This window comes from Mustelus asterias, unplaced genomic scaffold, assembly GCF_964213995.1.
Source record: "Mustelus asterias unplaced genomic scaffold, sMusAst1.hap1.1 HAP1_SCAFFOLD_145, whole genome shotgun sequence".
NCBI classification, from domain to species: domain Eukaryota; kingdom Metazoa; phylum Chordata; class Chondrichthyes; order Carcharhiniformes; family Triakidae; genus Mustelus; species Mustelus asterias.
This window is the reverse complement of record NW_027590170.1, coordinates 477,979-496,978: the sequence shown is the minus strand read 5'-3', so window position 1 is coordinate 496,978 and position 19,000 is coordinate 477,979. Positions and strand designations below refer to the sequence as shown.

Below are 19,000 nucleotides of genomic sequence, written 5' to 3'. Positions count from 1 at the left end.
ACATGCCGGGCTCGATCCCTTAATCAGCTGTTGTTTCGTATTGGACAAGTCATAGGTTTTCTCAGTGCAAACGTTGGGATTGGTTTACGTGGGATTTGGTTTGAGAACCTGAGCACATAGTACAGGCAATCTATCAACACAACACTCACACAGGAAAATCAAGACATCAAAAGGTTAATATGCTTGTGGCCACGCACTTGATCTCTTTTCACCAGTTTAGAGGACCCCATGTTTGTTGGTTGAGACAGCTGACTGTGTGATTATTGTTATTCATTCGTGGGTTCTGGATGAGTACCGCACTCGCTATTTCTGTTTTTCATTGTCTCTATATATCTCCCTCAGACTCTCTGACCATGTTTTTATTACGTTGACATCTTTTGCTCCTTGCTCTGTCCATTACTTCGCTGTCTTTGTGTAACCGAGCTTCACTGGATTGATTTCTGCGTTTCTCCTGCGAGGAGAGAATCAGTGGGATGAGTCTGTTCGCTCTGGAGTTTAGAATAATCAGAGGTGATCTTATTGAAAAGTCCGAAACTGGGAAACAGTTTAACAGTGTAAATGTTGAGTGCCCTCCACCCCTGGCTAAATTATTAAGAACAAAGAAAAATAAGGTGAATGATGTAAGAGGAGTTTGGAATATTTGGGAGAGGTGAAGCTAAGAATTGGAAGATGTGAATAACGTAATTAATAATTGAGAGGAATGGATAGGAACTTTGGGGATTCTGTCGGTGGATTCATTGTAAACTTTGAAATCAGAACAAGCTGAGACACCAGGTGGAAAAACCGTATTTGTCTCCATGCATTTTAGGTTATGGAAAGCTGTGTAGTACATGTGCCCGGCTAGCTCAGTCGGTAGAGCATGAGACTCTTAATCTCAGGGTCGTTCGTTCGAGCCCCACGTTGGGCGTTATTGCTTTTTAAACTTTGCCTCTTTCCTGGGTGAATTCCAGATCTCCGTCCTTCCAGAAGTGTCACCGCTCAAACTGAGTCTTTCTCCTTTCTCACAGTTGTGGATTTGTGATTGAAAACTGTCTCCAGTTCACTGGAAGGCGGGGAGTTGAGCGCTGAACTCAGCGAGAGGTTTTGTTCTCACTTATTATGAGATTTAAACCCAGATCTGCGAGATTGTGTCAGTGGGAACAATAATCATCTCCATTGTAATTCAATCACCCCAGCCTTCCATCCGATCAAACGACCGCTTGTTTTTTCCTCCTCTCCCTCTCTATTTTCCTTGACTCTGTCCTTGTTTGTCAACGATTAAATCACTATTTTCTTCCAGTTAAGGTCAGCAACCTGAATCATTCACTCTCTTACCCTCTCCACAGAAGCTGTTGAAGCCGATGAGTGCTTCCAACATTTTCTGTTTTGAGGTGGGATTCGCAGCAACTAAAATTCCTTGTTTTGGATCACAGTGGTTCACTTTTCTCTGACTGAATCTTACCTGTTTGAACAGTTGAAAGGCTGAGGTTTTAAATAATAAGACACTGGAATATACCACCCTTTCACATGAAATGAAACAAAATGAGAATTAATCATTTCTTAAAATGCTGCTAATGCAATATATATTTTGTTGTCAATGCCATCATTTGTTGTCAATCCCTATTTCCCACTGAACTGAGTATTTTGCTGGGCCATTTCAGAGGGCAGTTAAGAGTCAATCACATTGCCTTTCCTCTGGAGTCCCATGGAGGGCAGAAAGGGGAAGGATGGCAGATTTCCTTCTGCAAGATGTGTTTTCATGACAATCAGAAAACAAAGCTTCATTACTGAGACTAGCTTTCACTTCCGTTTCAGTTCTAGACTGCGGTGGGATCGTGACCTGTGAGCCGGGGCCACAGGATTCATACTCCACTGATTTTACCACTATGTCACCATCTTCCCGGAAGAGTGTAAGTTTAAATCCTTCACATGGAATCAAACCACCTAATTTCACATTGAACACAATCATTTAAAGCAGTGTACTGTGGAAATCAGTGTCGTACACTCAAGATACCGGGGAATTGACGAGATATCTATTGCTTTCATTCAAAGACAGAAAAATGTGGTGAATCCTCAGCGTGAGTGATGAAGGAGCTGCGCTCCGAAAGCTCGTGATTTCAAACAAACCTGTTGCACTTTAACCTGGTGTTGTGCGAATTCTTACCGGGTACTGAAGGGCATTTCATTTACAATTCGCAAAAAGATTATTTTTATAAAATTAACAGCTTTCAGCAAATCACACCGCAATCACATTGCGGACGGTGCACTGAGTTACTCTCCTGGCCTCATTGTATCAGCTCCAGAGGACGATTTCTCAAGAACACAAAAAGCTCAGCGAAAAAGATGTTGGTGGCTTCATTCATCAAGGATTACCCTGGAGCACGTGACCTTTCTCCCAAATCACGCACGCACACACAAGCACACAATTGCTCAATAATGCTCAGGTCACCTCAATTTCCGTGTTGGTTTCGTTGATAAAATTCGCTGTTTTCACTGCCATGGTCTGGGTTCGATTCGCGGGTAGGGAATGATGATTCATTGCTCTCGTGCAACAGATGAATTAAGGAGAGTGGGTATTGCTTCCTGGTCAAAAACGGGAGCGATACTTGTGGCAGGTTGAACAGGAAGAAGGAAAAATCTGCCCCATTCCACAATCCTGTCAATTGCCCACAACAATTCATATTTACATTAGGAAGTCTTACAACACTAGGTCTATTTGGAGTCAGGAGCTTTCGGGGCGCTGATAAAATAAAGCAAATTGATTTTATTATTGGAGCAAATGAACCTGTTGGACTTTAACAATGTGCTGTGAGACTTATTATTGTGCCCACCCCAGTCCAACCCGGTATCTCGACATCATATTTACATTGCAATTGCTGGCACCTACTGTCAGAATGAGTGAGTTACTTTCTACTGCATTAAATTTCACTGTGGCTCACCACATTCAAAGAGTAATGTTTGTTATAAACCGTATTGTGGTAAATCTGTTGAAAAACATCAGCTTATCACTGCTCTGCTTTCATCACACTGGAAGCTGATGTGAAAAGATGAATAATTTCAAAGCTGAACAACGTGCACAAGACTGGAAGGAGAATGCGACTGTGAATAATTGGCACTGTGCATATTCCTGTATCCAGTCTATGGGAGAACCAGGAGAATGAAACCCTGGTGGTCCAGTGCTTAGGATTTGGCGCTTTCAGGGTCATAGGTCGGCTTCGATATGCCAAGATTTAAAGTTTTTGCTAATCTATTTCACAAACCTGAATTGCTTCCTGATCGAAAACAGCTCTGTCCGAAGCAGTGGAGTTAGATCTATATTTCTGTCCGAATTGGAAATGTTACATGGGCAACAGTTCAAGAACAAACACAGATAGTGAAGGACAGTGATAGGCTGCAAAGCGCTGCCAATAGAGATGGGGATACAAGGTCAAATCTGTATGACAATGGGGTAGATTGTATCGATTAGATTGACACAAACATCTCCTAGACCTGGATCCAAATCTCAGCCAAATCACAAGAAAGCATCTCGCTAACTTAAACGCTAAGCTCTCCGACTTCGCTCAGAAACTCTGAGACAAAGCGGGATGCAGTCTGACCACTGGATCCCCCTCCACCACTTAATAAGACTATGCAGGATCCCGAGCACTAGTTTGCAGCTGAGGGGGCGTAGCTCAGTGGTAGAGCGTTTGACTGCAGATCAAACGGCCCTCGGTTCAAATCCGAGTGCCCCCTTCCTTGTCTAATTGTTAACTTAGTTTCAATTGTGACTGTTTTTCTTTGGCTGCAAAGCGCATTGTGACGTCCACCAACCCTGAAAAGCGTTACATGAATACAAATCGGTCTTTCATAAATTACCTTCAATCCCTATTATTTGGTTACTGACAATCGTCAGTGGAAACAGTTTGTCCCTTTCTGCTCTATCAAACGGCTCTTTCCCATGTTGGGAGAAGCGGGAAACCACTAAATCGCTGCAACACTGTGGGGAATGAAGTTGTCAAAGGGGCTTGCATAGTATTGTAAACGATGTGGTCATGTTGTAGTTCTCGACTATGTTTTTATAAAGAGAATTGGGGTTGGATATATACAGCACTCGCTGACACCCTAATATAGCGTGTCTTCATCTCAGTGGCGGAATTCGTTATTGCGTTCGACTTTAAGCAAATGGTTGGTGGCTCAGTACCATCCAGAGGCGGTGGTTGTACTTTCATTTTCCCCATAAGCATTCATTGTCGCGCAGTTCCGGCTTGTGAACCGAGGCAACAATAAAAATATTCCTCAAGTGTTGCCGCTCGACTGTTGTCAGGTGTTGTCAACGTTATTTATTTAATGAATATTCATATCATACATATCACATGGTATAATATATATTCATTTCAAATATGCAATTAAAGTTAAGAATTAGAGTCTTGGTTGGATGTGTTTGTGTGTCAGTTCTCCGATGAGTCCTCATCTGAGACTGGGAAACAATCTCTCAGTATTCTGTAGGTTCAATAAGATTGCCTCTCAGTCTTCCAAACTCCAGGGAATTTCAGCCCAATTTACACAGCCTCACATCCCAGGAGAACTCTCTCATCACAGGAACCTACCAAGTGGACCGTCTCCAATGGAAGGGTAGCCTTTTTCTGAAAAAAACATTGTGGATATCAGAACTGCACCGAATATTTCACACTTGCTCCCAACAAAACCCTGTATAAATGTAGGTTGGTGTTTTTATTCTTATACAGCAATCTGTTGGCAATAAAGACCAAAATGTCATTTCCCTTCCTATTGTTTGCTGCACCACCACGCTATCTTCCTGCGTTCCTTGTACAAACACACCCAAATCTCTCAAGATAAACGCTTATATTAGGAAGGACGATGGCCTTGTGGTATTATCGCGAGATTATTTATCCAGAAACTCATCCAATTTTACGGGGCCCCGCTTTTGAATCCTGCCACGGCACGTTGTGCAATTTGTATTCAATTAAAACTATCTGGAATTAAGAATCTACTGATGACCATGAAACCATTGTCGATTGTCGGAAAAATAAACATGGAGTTCGGTAATGTGCTTTAGGGAAGGAAATCTGCCGTCCCTTATCCGGCCTGGCCGACATTGATTCCACAGCTGCAGCAAAGTGGTTGACTCCAAACTGTCCTAGGGCAACCAGGATGGGCAATAAATGCTGGCCAGCCAGCGACGCCCATTTTTAATGAATTAAGACAGAACTAGGTCATCTTTCCAAATACTGTCTCCTCTTTCTCCGTTTATGAACAAGAGAATATCTTTTTGGGCAACATGGTGCCACAGCTGCCTCACAGCGCCAGGGACCCGGTTTTGATTCCCGGCATTGATTACTGTCTGTGCCGAGTCTGCATGTTTTTCCCGTGTTGCGTGGGTGTCCTTCTTACTCCCACAGAGTGAAAGATGTGCTGGTTAGGTGCATTTGCCATGCTAAATTCGCTGTCAATTTACCCGAGAAGGTGCCGGTTCTGCCGACGAGGGAATTGTCACAGTAACTTCATTCCAGTATTAATGTAAGCTTAACGGTGCCACTAATAAAAAACCTTTCAATTGTCCAACATTATACCCGATGTGCTCCAACCACTGAGCTATGGAGCCAATTCCTGCGCCTAGTGCGGAGTTAGTGTATCATCATCAGTGGAGCGAAGAAGAGGTTGAATTTTCAGGTGGGTGATATTTGATGGATGTGGAAATATCCGAGGTGGAGAACAAGGAGTTAATCGATGCGATTTGAAAGAGGAAGAATTTGACATGTGTGTCAGTTGCTTTTGTGATAAATGTCTGCCGTCTCATTCTTCTTCAGAGTTTATTGCTGTTGTTACATCTCCGATTTTTCCAGCTCTGAAACAATTCATCTCAGTGGTTGGAGCACATCGGGTGTAATGTTGGACAATTCGGTTAATGAAGAGTTAAATAAGAAGTTATTCACCATTTGCCTGGCAATCCAACGCGGAACATGGCGCCGAATCCTAACCACGGGACGCCAGGAAAGCTGATATCAGAGATTTGAAATTCGTTGATAACCATCTCTCTCTTCACTGCTTCATTTCAGGTCACGTTCGTTACTGACATTGTCACGCAGTCATTCCAATATCTTGGAACCAACTGAAGCAAATGATGTCTTCTTCCTTTATTTTCAGATACTTTCAACTCCAGAAATTTAGTACGTGCTGAGCAAAGTGCTCTGTTTAGTTAACAGTTTGTCATCAATTCCGGGCCATAGCGGAGGAAACATTGACTCTGAACCACTCGACCCTCCAGGCAGTACTTCCACTGGCTCAATGTTGCCTTGCCTACCATTCCTGGTGTCATGAAATTCATCATGCCTTCTGATCTATCACAGAAATTCCTTTTGTTCCTTTCAATGAGTGGTTCCTGACTTTGCAATCAGAAAATACTGGGAATACTCAGTGGGTCGGTTCATTTCTTCGTGATAAACGCGCAACTAATTCCAATAGGCGAATCCTTTGAAATTAAAAGCATTTGGAAATTTTTGTGTGAGGGCAAAATACTGCGGATGCTGGAACCTGAAATAAAAATTTAAAAATGCTGGAAAATCTCAGCAGGTCTGACAGCATCTGTAGAGAGAGAATAGAGCCAACATTTCGAGTCCGGAGCTCTGACGAAGGGTCATCCAGCCATAAAACGTTGGTTCTATTCTCTCTCCACAGATGCTGTCAGGTCAGTTTAGATCTTGCAACCTTTTCTCTTTATGATGAAAGTATTTCTGCCCGAATCAAACCGGGGACCTTTCGCGTATAAGGCGAATGTGACAACCACTACACCACAGAAACATTGCAATGCAATGATTCAAGGAAACTGGTTCCACAAACCCGTCAATTGCCAACAATAATTTACATTTGGGTTGCATGGAATTAGTGTGATAACAAAGGTATTTCGCAAAAATAATGAACTGGACATATAGCAGTGGTGAGATTCGAACTAATATTACTGTCCTGTAAGTCCAACAGGTTTATTTGGTAGCACGAGCTTTCGGAAATTAAAAGCATTTGGAAATTTTTGTGTGAGGGCAAAATACTGCGGATGCTGCAACCTGAAATAAAAATTAAAAAATGCTGGAAAATCTCAGCAGGTCTGACAGCATCTGTAGAGAGAGAATAGAGCCAACATTTCGAGTCCGGAGCTCTGACGAAGGGTCATCCAGCCATAAAACGTTGGTTCTATTCTCTCTCCACAGATGCTGTCAGGTCAGTTTAGATCTTGCAACCTTTTCTCTTTATGATGAAAGTATTTCTGCCCGAATCAAACCGGGGACCTTTCGCATATAAGGCGAATGTGACAACCACTACACCACAGAAATATTGCAATGCAATGATTCAAGGAAACTGGTTCCACAAACCCGTCAATTGCCAACAATAATTTACATTTGGGTTGCATGGAATTAGTGTGATAACAAAGGTATTTCGCAAAAATAATGAACTGGACATATAGCAGTGGTGAGATTCGAACTAATATTACTGTCCTGTAAGTCCAACAGGTTTATTTGGTAGCACGAGCTTTCGGAATACTGTCCCTTTATCAGGTGACTCATATGCTGAACGGGCAGTGCTCCGAAAGCTTGTGCTCCCAAATAAACCTGTTGGATTTTAACCTGGTGTTGTGAGACTACTTACTGTGCTTACCCCAGTCCAACACCTGCAACTCCACATCACTACTGCACTGAACTCATCAATGGTACCAGCAGAACCTATTGATGCCGTATCTGGTGTTGCCAGTGAATAGAATCAATGGAGTAGAATTGGTTCACATGTCCCATTGAACCTCCTCGACGATTGAATCCAGGCAGATCCATAGCCTCAACCCCAATTTCCCAGTTTATCCCGATTGCCCTTCATTCAATTAGATTCCAACAACTCTCCACCTCAACCTTCAATGTCTTCATCAACTGAAGATCCACAGACCTCTGTGAGGCTACAGAATTGATGCAAGATGGCGCCCGAGCGAGGCTACTTCTTGCAAGCTGTGCCCCGCATACCTTCTAATTCTATCCTTCACTCTCGTTCTATGCTTCTAAAACGTCATTCTAACTATTTTAAAGTCTCCAACAATGCTTTCATCAATTTCTTACAACCTAGCTTTGATTGGAACACTACATTCTGCACTCTCTCATTCCCTTCTCTATGAACGGTATGCTTACTCTGTAAAGCGCGCAAGAAACAATACTTTTCACTGTATGCTAATACATGTGATAATAAATCAAAGAATTCCAAAGATTCACAAGACTTTGAGTGAAAAAATCTCTCCGTACCTCATTCATAAATAGCTGAAACATCATCCAGAGAATATTAGCCCAGAGTACCTTACTGAGGCACTTTTTGTCACCGTATAACCGTAACGTCACTCACTTGCCATGGCAAATCCATCTAGCCGACATCAGCTGCACCGTGAGTGTGACAGTGGAAGTAGAAAAGCAACAGAAGGTCAGTGGCGACTTTGCTGAGGGCATTTTTAAAATAAATGGTGAAGAACAAATTAACATTTTGTCTGCTCAAATCCAGTTCATAAGCAACAACGACCTAGAATCAGGGAAAATTTAAAAAAATATTAATTTCGATTATGTCTCCACCTTATTTCGAATCGAGGAGCCCATCGTATATGAAATGAACATGTTAACTCCTCCAATCCAGAAACGCTGCTCATGACCAATGTGACCAGCCGAGAATATCAAGCCGTGCAGTCAGATTGCAATGTAAATCCTTGTTTTGTAGAATTTTAATTCTGTTGAAAATCTTAGCCATGTGGCAGAGTCATTGATCTAACATAAGATTCAGAAAGTAACATTTGCCCCGAATTTTATCTCTTTCTCCGTGACTGCAGTTGCCGAATATTATTCCAGCATTGGGGAAGGGGAAGTGCCACATGGCTGTGAAATAATGTGATGCCTTAATATTTAATAACACTTGAAAAGGTTTTGTCAGTTTTTTTGAGCTCAATAATCAGCATACTTCAGGAACACAGGTGACACATGGAAGTGTTTAAAATTTGATGCGTGTCCAAAGATTCTGCAAAACCTGCTGATGCATGTATTATAAATACAGGTTTTGCCAGAACATAAAACACACTGCAAGACGGCAATGATAAATGAAATAGTCCCACAAGCTATTCACGTGTAACTTCAAATTTCCAAAACCCACCAATCTCATCGTTGCTGATCCTGTGAAACTTACCATGTAAAACACGGCAGGCATTCAGCTCTCAAAGAAACTCAAATGTGAATTATCTGCTCTCAATCTCAGGACTTTGCAATTATAAAAACAGCATTCTGGTGAAAGTTTAACTCCGTCCTCATTCCACTGATTATTGCCGACTTGCTGTGTATTTCCCTCGTTGAACACATTTCAGGTTGGGATAGACAAATTCCTGATCTATCTGAGAAAGAAGGGGCGTGTGCAGGATAATGGCAACCCAAGATCAAACATGGGTTAAAGTTTCGAGTTCAGTTATTGAGTTTAATAATATTTGAAATATATAAATTGTTACCAATAATATGTTAGAGATAAATGTTCAATAAATTAACGTCGGCTAACAGCAGAGACAGAAACATACGATAAGTTTTTTTTAGTGTTGCCCAAGGACTCAGTGACACTCAAAACCCAAGAGACAATGAAAGCAGATGGAGAGAAAAAAAAGTGAAACCACCGTCCCTGGATGGACTCGAACCACCAACCTTCCAGTTAATAGCCGAACGCGCTAACCAATTGTGCCACAGCGACTGACACAATAACGATCAACATGGCATCCTTAATCAGGGTGACGGCGTGTTGGCTGCAAATTCGACGCCAATGCAATTTTCACGAAACCTGACATAGAAAGACCAAATTATGGTATCGTTTACAAATCTAAACATGTAGATTTTACAATTTTACCCCACAGTGTTCACGTTTTACCCCAAGTACTGTTCACGTTTAGTTCAAAATTGCACTCAAATTAATTACCTGTAATAAACGCTCCAAACATTGCACATATACCGAATAACCACATTGTTGTTTGTCTTTACGCCTATTTACTTAGAAACCTGCAGACACTGACAATATGTCACCGTTGGTTCTACCAGTATTGAGGCTCGGTGTCTCTTGTTCCCGCTCATATGTCATGACATTCTGTGTTTGGCGTAGGGTACAGCCACCAGTCTCCTGACAATCGGACAGTAACTGATCCAAATGCACAAACTGCAAAGATTGAAATTTCAAACGGGATAATGATATTCAGAAGGAAGTAACATTTATCATTCAATGATATCAATGCACAATGCCGCGATTCACACACTGAGTGTGTGTGAACGCACAGTAATCACTGACACTGCTGAAAACTCGAATTCCTTTTGTTTAACAGCAATATATTGAAGTTCACTGACGTCGTATGTACGTCATAGCGAACACAGAATGTGACACACATTGATAACTTGCAGGGAATATATTATAAATAACGGATCTTTCATCAATGTTTAGTTCATGCAGGATTTTTAGAATCCGGGATTAATATTACACACATTCAAAGGGATTTATAAGTTTCTAGTTTGACTTATGGACAATTCTGCTAAACTTTCAGTTAGCACTTGTTCAGCAGAGTTTTTTTTTTACCTTACGTCCTCGCTGTGACCATAACTTGCAAAATCAGTCTTCCAATGAATGAAATGCTCACTCTGTCACCTTTACCCGAATGAAGATTCCTTGAGGAAAAAAAAATGCACCGTTGTCAGTTTAACCGCTAACGTTATTATAAAGCGAGGTCGGGAGGCGGAGCTTCTCGCTGCTGTCATAACCTGAGATTGGCTGTTGCGGTCCCAGTGACCTCAGTCAGATACATGTGCACTTCCGGTTCTAACGGTAGTTTCCCATCTCCATGTAACTCCTGATAGAAACAGTGACCGAGTGTAAGGATGTGTAATTCTCTGCTGAAGATGATTCATGGAAAAATATTCAGCTACTGCAAATGCTACTGAGACCACAGATTTCCGCTCCTAAATTCATTCTGATGATCAGATTATCTAATTCCATTTGAAGCAATTGAAACATAAAGTAGACGAATCAAAATCAGAACAGAGAAGGGGAAATGTTTTAACAGGGCATATGAAACACCAACACTTCGTGTGACGTCAGCTTTCGAGACGAAGAAAAACTTTTAGCGCTTTATAGTGTTCATTATCAGCAGCAAATTCCTCAGATAAATCATTAAAAGCTTATCAATTTTGGAGAATTGGAAACTGGAAACAAATACATTTCAGCACCACGAGTTATCCTAAAGCATGTGACAGCCAATCTGGTACTTTCGCAATGCAGTCACTGTTGCAATGTCTCGAAAATAACTTCCCTTATCGAGGAGACAGTGGGCATGTGACAATGTCACTCCGCGCATTAGTCAGAGGGCCACGTTAATCTTCCACACCAATTGATTCAATTCTAACATTTGAAACTGGTAAACGCTAAATTAACACAGTCTGTGATTGAAAATTAATATCAATAATGGTGATCGTGAATTTTCATCGTTTGACATGGAAAATTAATTTACTCAGCAATGTCCTTCAGGGCGTCAGGCGAGGACATCGCCATCTTTCCTGAACCTGACCGACATGCGACTCCTGATTGACTCTACACTACTCCCTCAACCCATTAGCAAGCCATTTACTTTCAGGACAATTAGGGATCCATGGAATGCATGCAATCCCTGCAGTGCAAATGATGGCCAATTGGCCCATCGCGTCTGCGCACATTCTCCGAAAGAGCGTGTAATGTCACACATCACCTGGAACTGTTAGTTTTTGTACGAGTGTTAAGGCTCTGTGTAACGTGGTGCTTCATCGACGCGCAGTAATACACGGCTGAGTCAGAAATCTGAGTGTCTGTGATGTTCAAAAGGATGTTTGTTTTCATTTTATCCTGTACAGCAGAATACCGCTTTCCAAATGTAGGCGCGTTCTCTTCATTACCAGCAGTATGTCTGACCAGCATCTACTGAAGGCCTATCCCGAGTACTCTACGTACCAATATAGGTAAGCTGCGGCGTATGTGGTGGGGTAGGGACAGCACAACACTACAGTACCCCCTTCAATCACTGCTACTACTGTGGGGTTTTGGAAAAGTTTATCCAGCTGGCTCTGCGCTGGAAAAAATAACAGAATGTGACAAACATAACTCTTAGATGTGTTTTTGATTTAAAATGAAATACGTTTTGAGCACAATTTTTCTCTCTCTCGACCGCATACACTCTTACAGTCAAAAATACACACATTTTCTCTCTCTCTCTGTCTGTCACAGACAATCACAAAAATATATTCTCTCTTTCGCCACATAGGTTCCCTCCTACAGACAAAAACAGGTGCAGTTACACACAGACACGCACAGAAACTCACAAAACGCAGGGACACAAACAAACAAAGGCATCCGTACATACTCAGGCACGCGCAGACACACAGCCAAAAACATATACACAGACTGACAGACAGACACACACACACACGGAAAAAACACACTTAGACAGATATACAAATAATAACGCGGGCTCTTCACTAATTCACTAAAATTCACTAATCTACTGAAACTTAGCGATGGACTGCATTCCGTGAGAAAAATTAAAATGGGAGAATGTTCAGAGATTTATTTCCTTAGCTAACTGGCCCCAGACTATTAACATTGCAATTTTCTTCTGGGTATATTCATTAGCCAAGGCTACCCTTCTCGGGGAAGCAAAATCCCTCCCCCAGACCGGCCGTTCTGACTGAGATAGTTCAGTTTGATTTTCCATTAAATGGACTCGGGGCATTCATTGGTCCAAGGGCAAAACTCGAGGAGCCAGACCTCCCCAATGAGGGGAATAAATATTAGAGGAAAATCGGAAAAACATCAATGAAATAAAACGGTGATAATCGCCCGAAATACTCACTCGTTTGAAGGATCATGAGCAAAAGTAATAGGTTGGCGGATATTGTTCTGCGCCAGCAATCACAATGAGGATCAGAAGGCATGTTTGTACTGGATATTACGTCCAAATTCTATACTGTATGGAAATGTACGCTGCACATTCAATTAATTTGATACGTCCTATTACCGCATTTACCAACACATGACCATGAATCCCATACACAACATGCAAACTGCGATTGCCAGCTAACTTTTCTGACGTGTTCAGGCAGCCAATTGGTGCGGTGTTGCGGCTTTGTGTGTGTGTGTGTGTGTGTGTGTGAGAGAGAGAGAGAGAGATTGGGCAGGTGGTGGAGGCGGGTCTGGAGCGGTTGGGGGCTAGAGGGATGGGCTTAAGGGTAGTCATGGCAGGAGAGCTTGCACCTACGACTGTTCGATATGGCAACAGTGCAAGTTTCAGGTGTCACTAGTGACCAGGTGTTCAGGAAGTGTGTCCAAACGTAGCAACTGGCTAACCACATTTCGAAGCTGAGGCTGAGAAGATTCAATGTGGGCATCCCCATGGCTGAGTAAGTCGTCGATAACACGTTCCGAAAGTGACCACACCGCAGGTGAAGGTTGAAAAGGCAGAAAGCCCATGGGTGACCACGAGGCGGAGTAGAGGAAGGAAGGTAGTTCAGGACTGGCCTGTGGTCATCTGGCAGCTTTAACGTTTTGGCTACTGTTCTTTTCGCGGCGGGGGGGGGGGGGGGTGGGGGTGGTGGGGGAGGGGGGTGGGGGGGGGGGGCGGGGAGCGGGAAGGGGACTGCTCTACTGATTCTTTCGCGGTGGAGCGGGAGGGAGGCTGACTGTGCCGGGGAAAGCAGTGAAAGTCAACGTCGTGGCAACATGCATGGGTCTGCTGCACAATAGGGGAGGAGGAAAATGGCATTGCTATAGAGGGAGGGATTCAATCCTATGGAGAAAAGACTTAACATTTCTGGGATGGTGTGCTGCCTCCCTAGTGCCAGGGTCAGAATGTCAGTAAACGGCTGCAGCTTTTTCTGAAGGTGGAGGGGGTAGGGGAGGGTGGAGGGGGTGGAGATGGCTACAGAAACCGTGGTAAGTATTGATTTCAACTAAATAATGGAACAAGCGAGGAAATCCTGCAAGCAGAGTTCAGGGAGCCAAGAAGTAGATCAAATAAAAAATAAAAAACAGAAGTTCGTAATCTCTGGATTACTCCGGTGCCACGTGTCAGTGAGTGCAGAAATAGGTGGTTACTTCAGAAGAATACACGTCTGGAGAATAGGTGCAGAAGTGAGGTCTTCAGACTTCCAGAGCTCTGGAACTGTTCTGGGAGACGGCAGGACCTGTGCAAGGAGGTCGGTTTGCAACTGAACCGAAATTGGAATGGCTACCAATATTTTGGTTTCAATAGTGTAAAATTCCCTCGATGCAGGAATAATTCTGGTGGATTGAAAATATGCAAATACAACGTCCTAACTCTTTAAACTCGGTTTGACGGACATCGTCAAATCTGAAAATGTTTCTCTCACTCACGAGTGCAGCTTATGTTGTTTCAAGTCAGAATCCTATATGCATTTATTTTTCTCAATTAAAGGAGCTTCTCATTAAAAATCCACACCAGACTGGAATGTAAAACTGTGAATCTCATGTCCCCAGCAGATCAGACTTGGCCCTGTGAAGAGAGAAACAGATGATCAGGTGACAGCTCTCTGACCTTTCATCTGAACTGAAAGAGAAATGTAATACTGTATTACCAAATGAAAAGGGGACACGTTAAAGCCAGGAGAAATCAAAATTGAGTTCAACATTTGATATATTAATCTCTGTCCTATTTTCTTTCGCTCTTCTTTCCCCATTCATTTGTCTCTTACTTTATGTTACTTGAATCCCTTCCCGCAATCCCCGCATTATCACGGTTTCTCCTCAGTTTGGTTGTGCCTTTTTTTCCTTGATAGGTCGGATTATCAGCAGAGGCGTTGGTCACTGACAGAGGACATGTTGCATTTCTCCTCACTGTGAACTGTGCTTAGTCATAGAGTCGTACAGCGCAGTAGAGACGGTTTGGCCCATCGAGTGTGCAACGACAATAACTGCCACCAACATCGCGCTAATCCCATTTTCTAGCACGTGTCCCATATCCTTGAATGCTATTATTTTTCAAGTGATCATTCCGACACTTTTTAAAGTTTGTAATTTTTCCGGCCTCCAATACCTTCCCAGGCGCTGTACTGCACATTCCCAACAACCTCTTCGTGAAAAAGATACCTGCCGAATCTCGAGCCCCTTAGCTTAAAACTATGCCCCGTCGTGATTAACATCTCAACAAAGGGGAAGATCCGCTTTCCCTTCACCCTGTCCATGAACCTCAAACATATATGCCACAATCAGCCCCCGCACTCCTTCAGCTTTCTCTGCTCAAAGGAAAACAATCCAACCCTATCCACTTCCCCCTTTTCGCTCAAATGCTCCGTCCCAGGAAAAATCTTGGTGAATCTGCTCTGTTCCCCTGTTAGTGCAATCATATCCTTCCTATAGTGAGCTGGCCAGAACTGCGCACAGTACTCCAGCACTGGCCTAACCACCGCTCTATACAACACCAACGTTAATTCCTTGCCCTTATATTCTGTGCCACGACTGATAAAAACAAGTGTCCCTTATGCCGTCGTAGCTCTCCTATTCAGCTACTCTGCCAAATTCAGGGATCAGTTTATAAGTACTCCAAATCCACATGTTCCTCTGAGCTTCCTAATGTCCTGCGATTCATTAAATAGTCACCGGTGTTATTATTTCTCCCAAAGTGCATCACCTCGCACTTATCTGGTTAATACACCATCTGCCACTGTTCGTTCCATCTGACCAACCTATCGAGATCTTCCTTTAACATAGGGTTTTCGTCTTCAATATTAACCACGCCAACAATCTTTGTACCAGCTGCAAACTTCTTATAATTCCCCTCAACTTATTATCTGTATTATTTATGCAAGTAACAAACAAAAAGCGTCTCAGCACTGAAACCTCTCGTAGGCCACTGTGCTCTAACCTCCATTAATTCGAACGGACTTCTACCACTACCCTATGTGTCCTGTTATGAAGACATTTTCCGATCCATCTCGCCCAGTTTCCTGAATTCCAAGTGCTTCTATATTCTCAATCAGTCTCCCTTGTGGGACCTTCTCAGTGCTTTGCTAAAACAAAACAAACTACGTCAACTGCACTTCCCTCAGTCACAGGGGAAGCAAGTTAAAAGACGCAACTTGAAAGTGGCAAGATTTGACATGTGCGTCGTGTGTGTATCATCTGACTCTTCTGCAGAGTTTATTGTTAATGTTACACCTTTGATTTTTCCAGCTCTGATACAAGTTCATACAGCTGGAGGATTAACCTTGTTTCTCCCTTCACAGGCTCTGTGAGTCGTGTTTTCAATAAATGAAGAATTGAACAAAAGATGATTGACTCCATGACTGGAAATTGAACGTGGGGCCACTGCGCCGAATCCTGGTCACTATGCTCTCAGGGAAGCTGATGTGACACATTGGTAATGAGATGATCATCTCCGTACCCATTGCTTTAATTCAAATAACTTTCCCTAAAAACATAGTCACAATGAGGAATGATGGGAAGCGTACATGACAGGATTTGAACTTCACTTGGAAAATCTAAATTCATCACATTTCTCCCTGGAACCAAATGAGAAAATGTTGGAAAACCTCAGCAGGTCAGGTAGCATCTGTAAGGAGAGAAAAGAGCTGTAGCTTCGAATCCAGATGACTCACTTTCAGAGATTCCAGCATCCGCAGTAATTTGCTTTTATCCAGAGCTTAACCCCTGGGCCGGGAATACAGTCTCACTGTTGCTTATATCGGCAGCCAGTCATTCAGCCGGTGTATCCGTATGTTCCCCCTATAGGAGCAACTACACTCCTTGCACACATTCTCCATTACCCCAACAACTGTTTAATTGGCACTGTTCCTCCTCTTTTTTCCTACCAGGAACGACACCACCCACACTGCTACATTCAATCTGAGCTGTTTATCTTCAGCTGCAAGGGCCAAAGCAAACAACAATTCTGTCAACGATGGGATTCGAAGAAACTTTTCTGCAGCAACTAGAGTATTATGTCCAGCGCCGTAGACCACTCGGCCACGCTAAACAACATGGTAAGTGTGTTATTTACTGTTATTGTTACTGAAATACATTAGAAGCAACGGAGCTGGGAAAGGCCATCAGAAGGCTTGAATCTGCTCCTTCGCTGAATCTGGTAATCCTGAACTGTGTAACAAATAGATTCCAACTCCAGTCTGAAACAAAATGAGCTGCAGTGAAGGGTCGGCACCATTTAAACTACCTTAACCTTGCCTGTTTCCCAATCTCCTGCGAAATGAAAATAAAACTTCCTGTTGAATTTGATCACGGTCTTCACTTCAGAAAGGACGGACACGAAGCGAGACTGAGCTTTCTCTGTTCTTCCAGGAAATATCCGATATTTATTTTCACGGTTAGGACGAGAGCAATAAATCTTCATTTTCTGACCTGCAATTAAAACAGCAGTGAAGTATCAAACTCTAACCCCCAGACAAGCATCTTGCAGCGTGTTTTACAATTTGATTTATCCACGTTCTATTTGTTATTTTGTCACCATCCATAATTGAATGTGTTCAGATAATGACAACAAACGCTCCACTGCAGTTATCACGTTTGGTTCCGAGGTTGCGACACCGGACATAAATATTTCCAAAGATTGTTCATTACAGAGTGAGATTGTTTTCAAAGTTTTACAATTCATTGTCAGTATAAACGGTGAAATCTGATCCATTCTCTTCCAGATTTTACCTTGCTTCACCATCGCTGTCCTCAGCGATTTGCAATCTATTACTTTTAGAAGTCTCACAACAACCAGGTGAAAGTCCAACAGGTTTATTTGGAATCACCAGCTGAGGGAGCGCTGCTTCTTTGAGCGATTGATTCCGAATAAACCTATTGTACTTTAACTTGGAGTTATTAGATTTATTTCTGTGCCCACCCCACATTGCCAGCAGCTCCACCTCATTACAATCTCTCACTGTTCTTCTCTTTCTGTGTTTGCTCTTGACATTTCCAGCTCTGAAGTAAACTTGCAAACTTGATTCTGCTGATCTGCTTTACATCAGAGTTTAAATCAGATTACTTTTAACCGTTTGCTGAGAGCAATGATTAACTTCGCAACCAAGGGGAAGAGGTGCTTTCCGTTCACCCTGTCCATGAACCTCAAAATTGGAAACGGCAAATGATTCTTCTTTTCCTGAGCGGGAATTGAAAGCAAACATAACCCGGGGTGGGAGTGGGGGTGGGGGTGACGGGTGGGGAGTGGGGGGGGGGGGCGGGGGGGCTACTCACAGTGCGAAAGACAAGCGTTCGATACTTGGCTTGGATCACTGTCTGTGTGGAGTCTGCACGTTCTTTGTGTTTCTGTGGGGGTTTCCTGTGAATGCTCTGGTTTCTTCCCAGAGTCCAAAGTTGTGCACGGTAGTTGGATTGGCTATGCTAATTCTTCGGCTAATTACCTAAACAGGCAGTGAAGCGTGGTGACCAGCGGATTTTCACAGCAACTTAAGAACATAAGAACATAAGAAATAGGAGCAGGAGTAGGCCATCTAGCCCCTCGAGCCTGCCCCGCCATTCAATAAGATCATGGCTGATCTGACGTGGATCAGTACCACTTACCCGCCTGATCCCCATCACCCTTAATTCCCTTACCGATCAGGAATCCATCCATCCGCGCTTTAAACATATTCAGCGAGGTAGCCTCCACCACCTCAGTGGGCAGAGAATTCCAGAGATTCACCACCCTCTGGGAGAAGAAGTTCCTCCTCAACTCTGTCTTAAACCGACCCCCCTTTATTTTGAGGCTGTGTCCTCTAGTTTTAACTTCCTTACTAAGTGGAAAGAATCTCTCCGCCTCCACCCTATCCAGCCCCCGCATTATCTTATAAGTCTCCATAAGATCCCCCCTCATCCTTCTAAACTCCAACGAGTACAAACCCAATCTCCTCAGCCTCTCCTCATAATCCAAACCCCTCATCTCCGGTATCACCCTGGTGAACCTTCTCTGCACTCCCTCCAATGCCAATATATCCTTCCTCATATAAGGGGA

General features: G+C 43.0%; 3 non-coding genes across 3 annotated transcripts; 2 read left to right on the top strand and 1 right to left on the bottom strand.

Annotated features, from left to right (window-relative positions):
* The first annotated feature begins 834 nt into the window (after positions 1-834).
* trnak-cuu (transfer RNA lysine (anticodon CUU)) lies at positions 835-907 on the top strand. Its single transcript has one exon. It is a non-coding gene; the product is annotated as a tRNA-Lys (tRNA).
* Positions 908-3,639: 2,732 nt separating this feature from the next.
* On the top strand, positions 3,640-3,711 carry trnac-gca (transfer RNA cysteine (anticodon GCA)). The gene has a single exon. It is a non-coding gene; the product is annotated as a tRNA-Cys (tRNA).
* Positions 3,712-9,643: 5,932 nt separating this feature from the next.
* Positions 9,644-9,717, bottom strand: trnan-auu (transfer RNA asparagine (anticodon AUU)). Its single transcript has one exon. It is a non-coding gene; the product is annotated as a tRNA-Asn (tRNA).
* Positions 9,718-19,000: the final 9,283 nt, after the last annotated feature.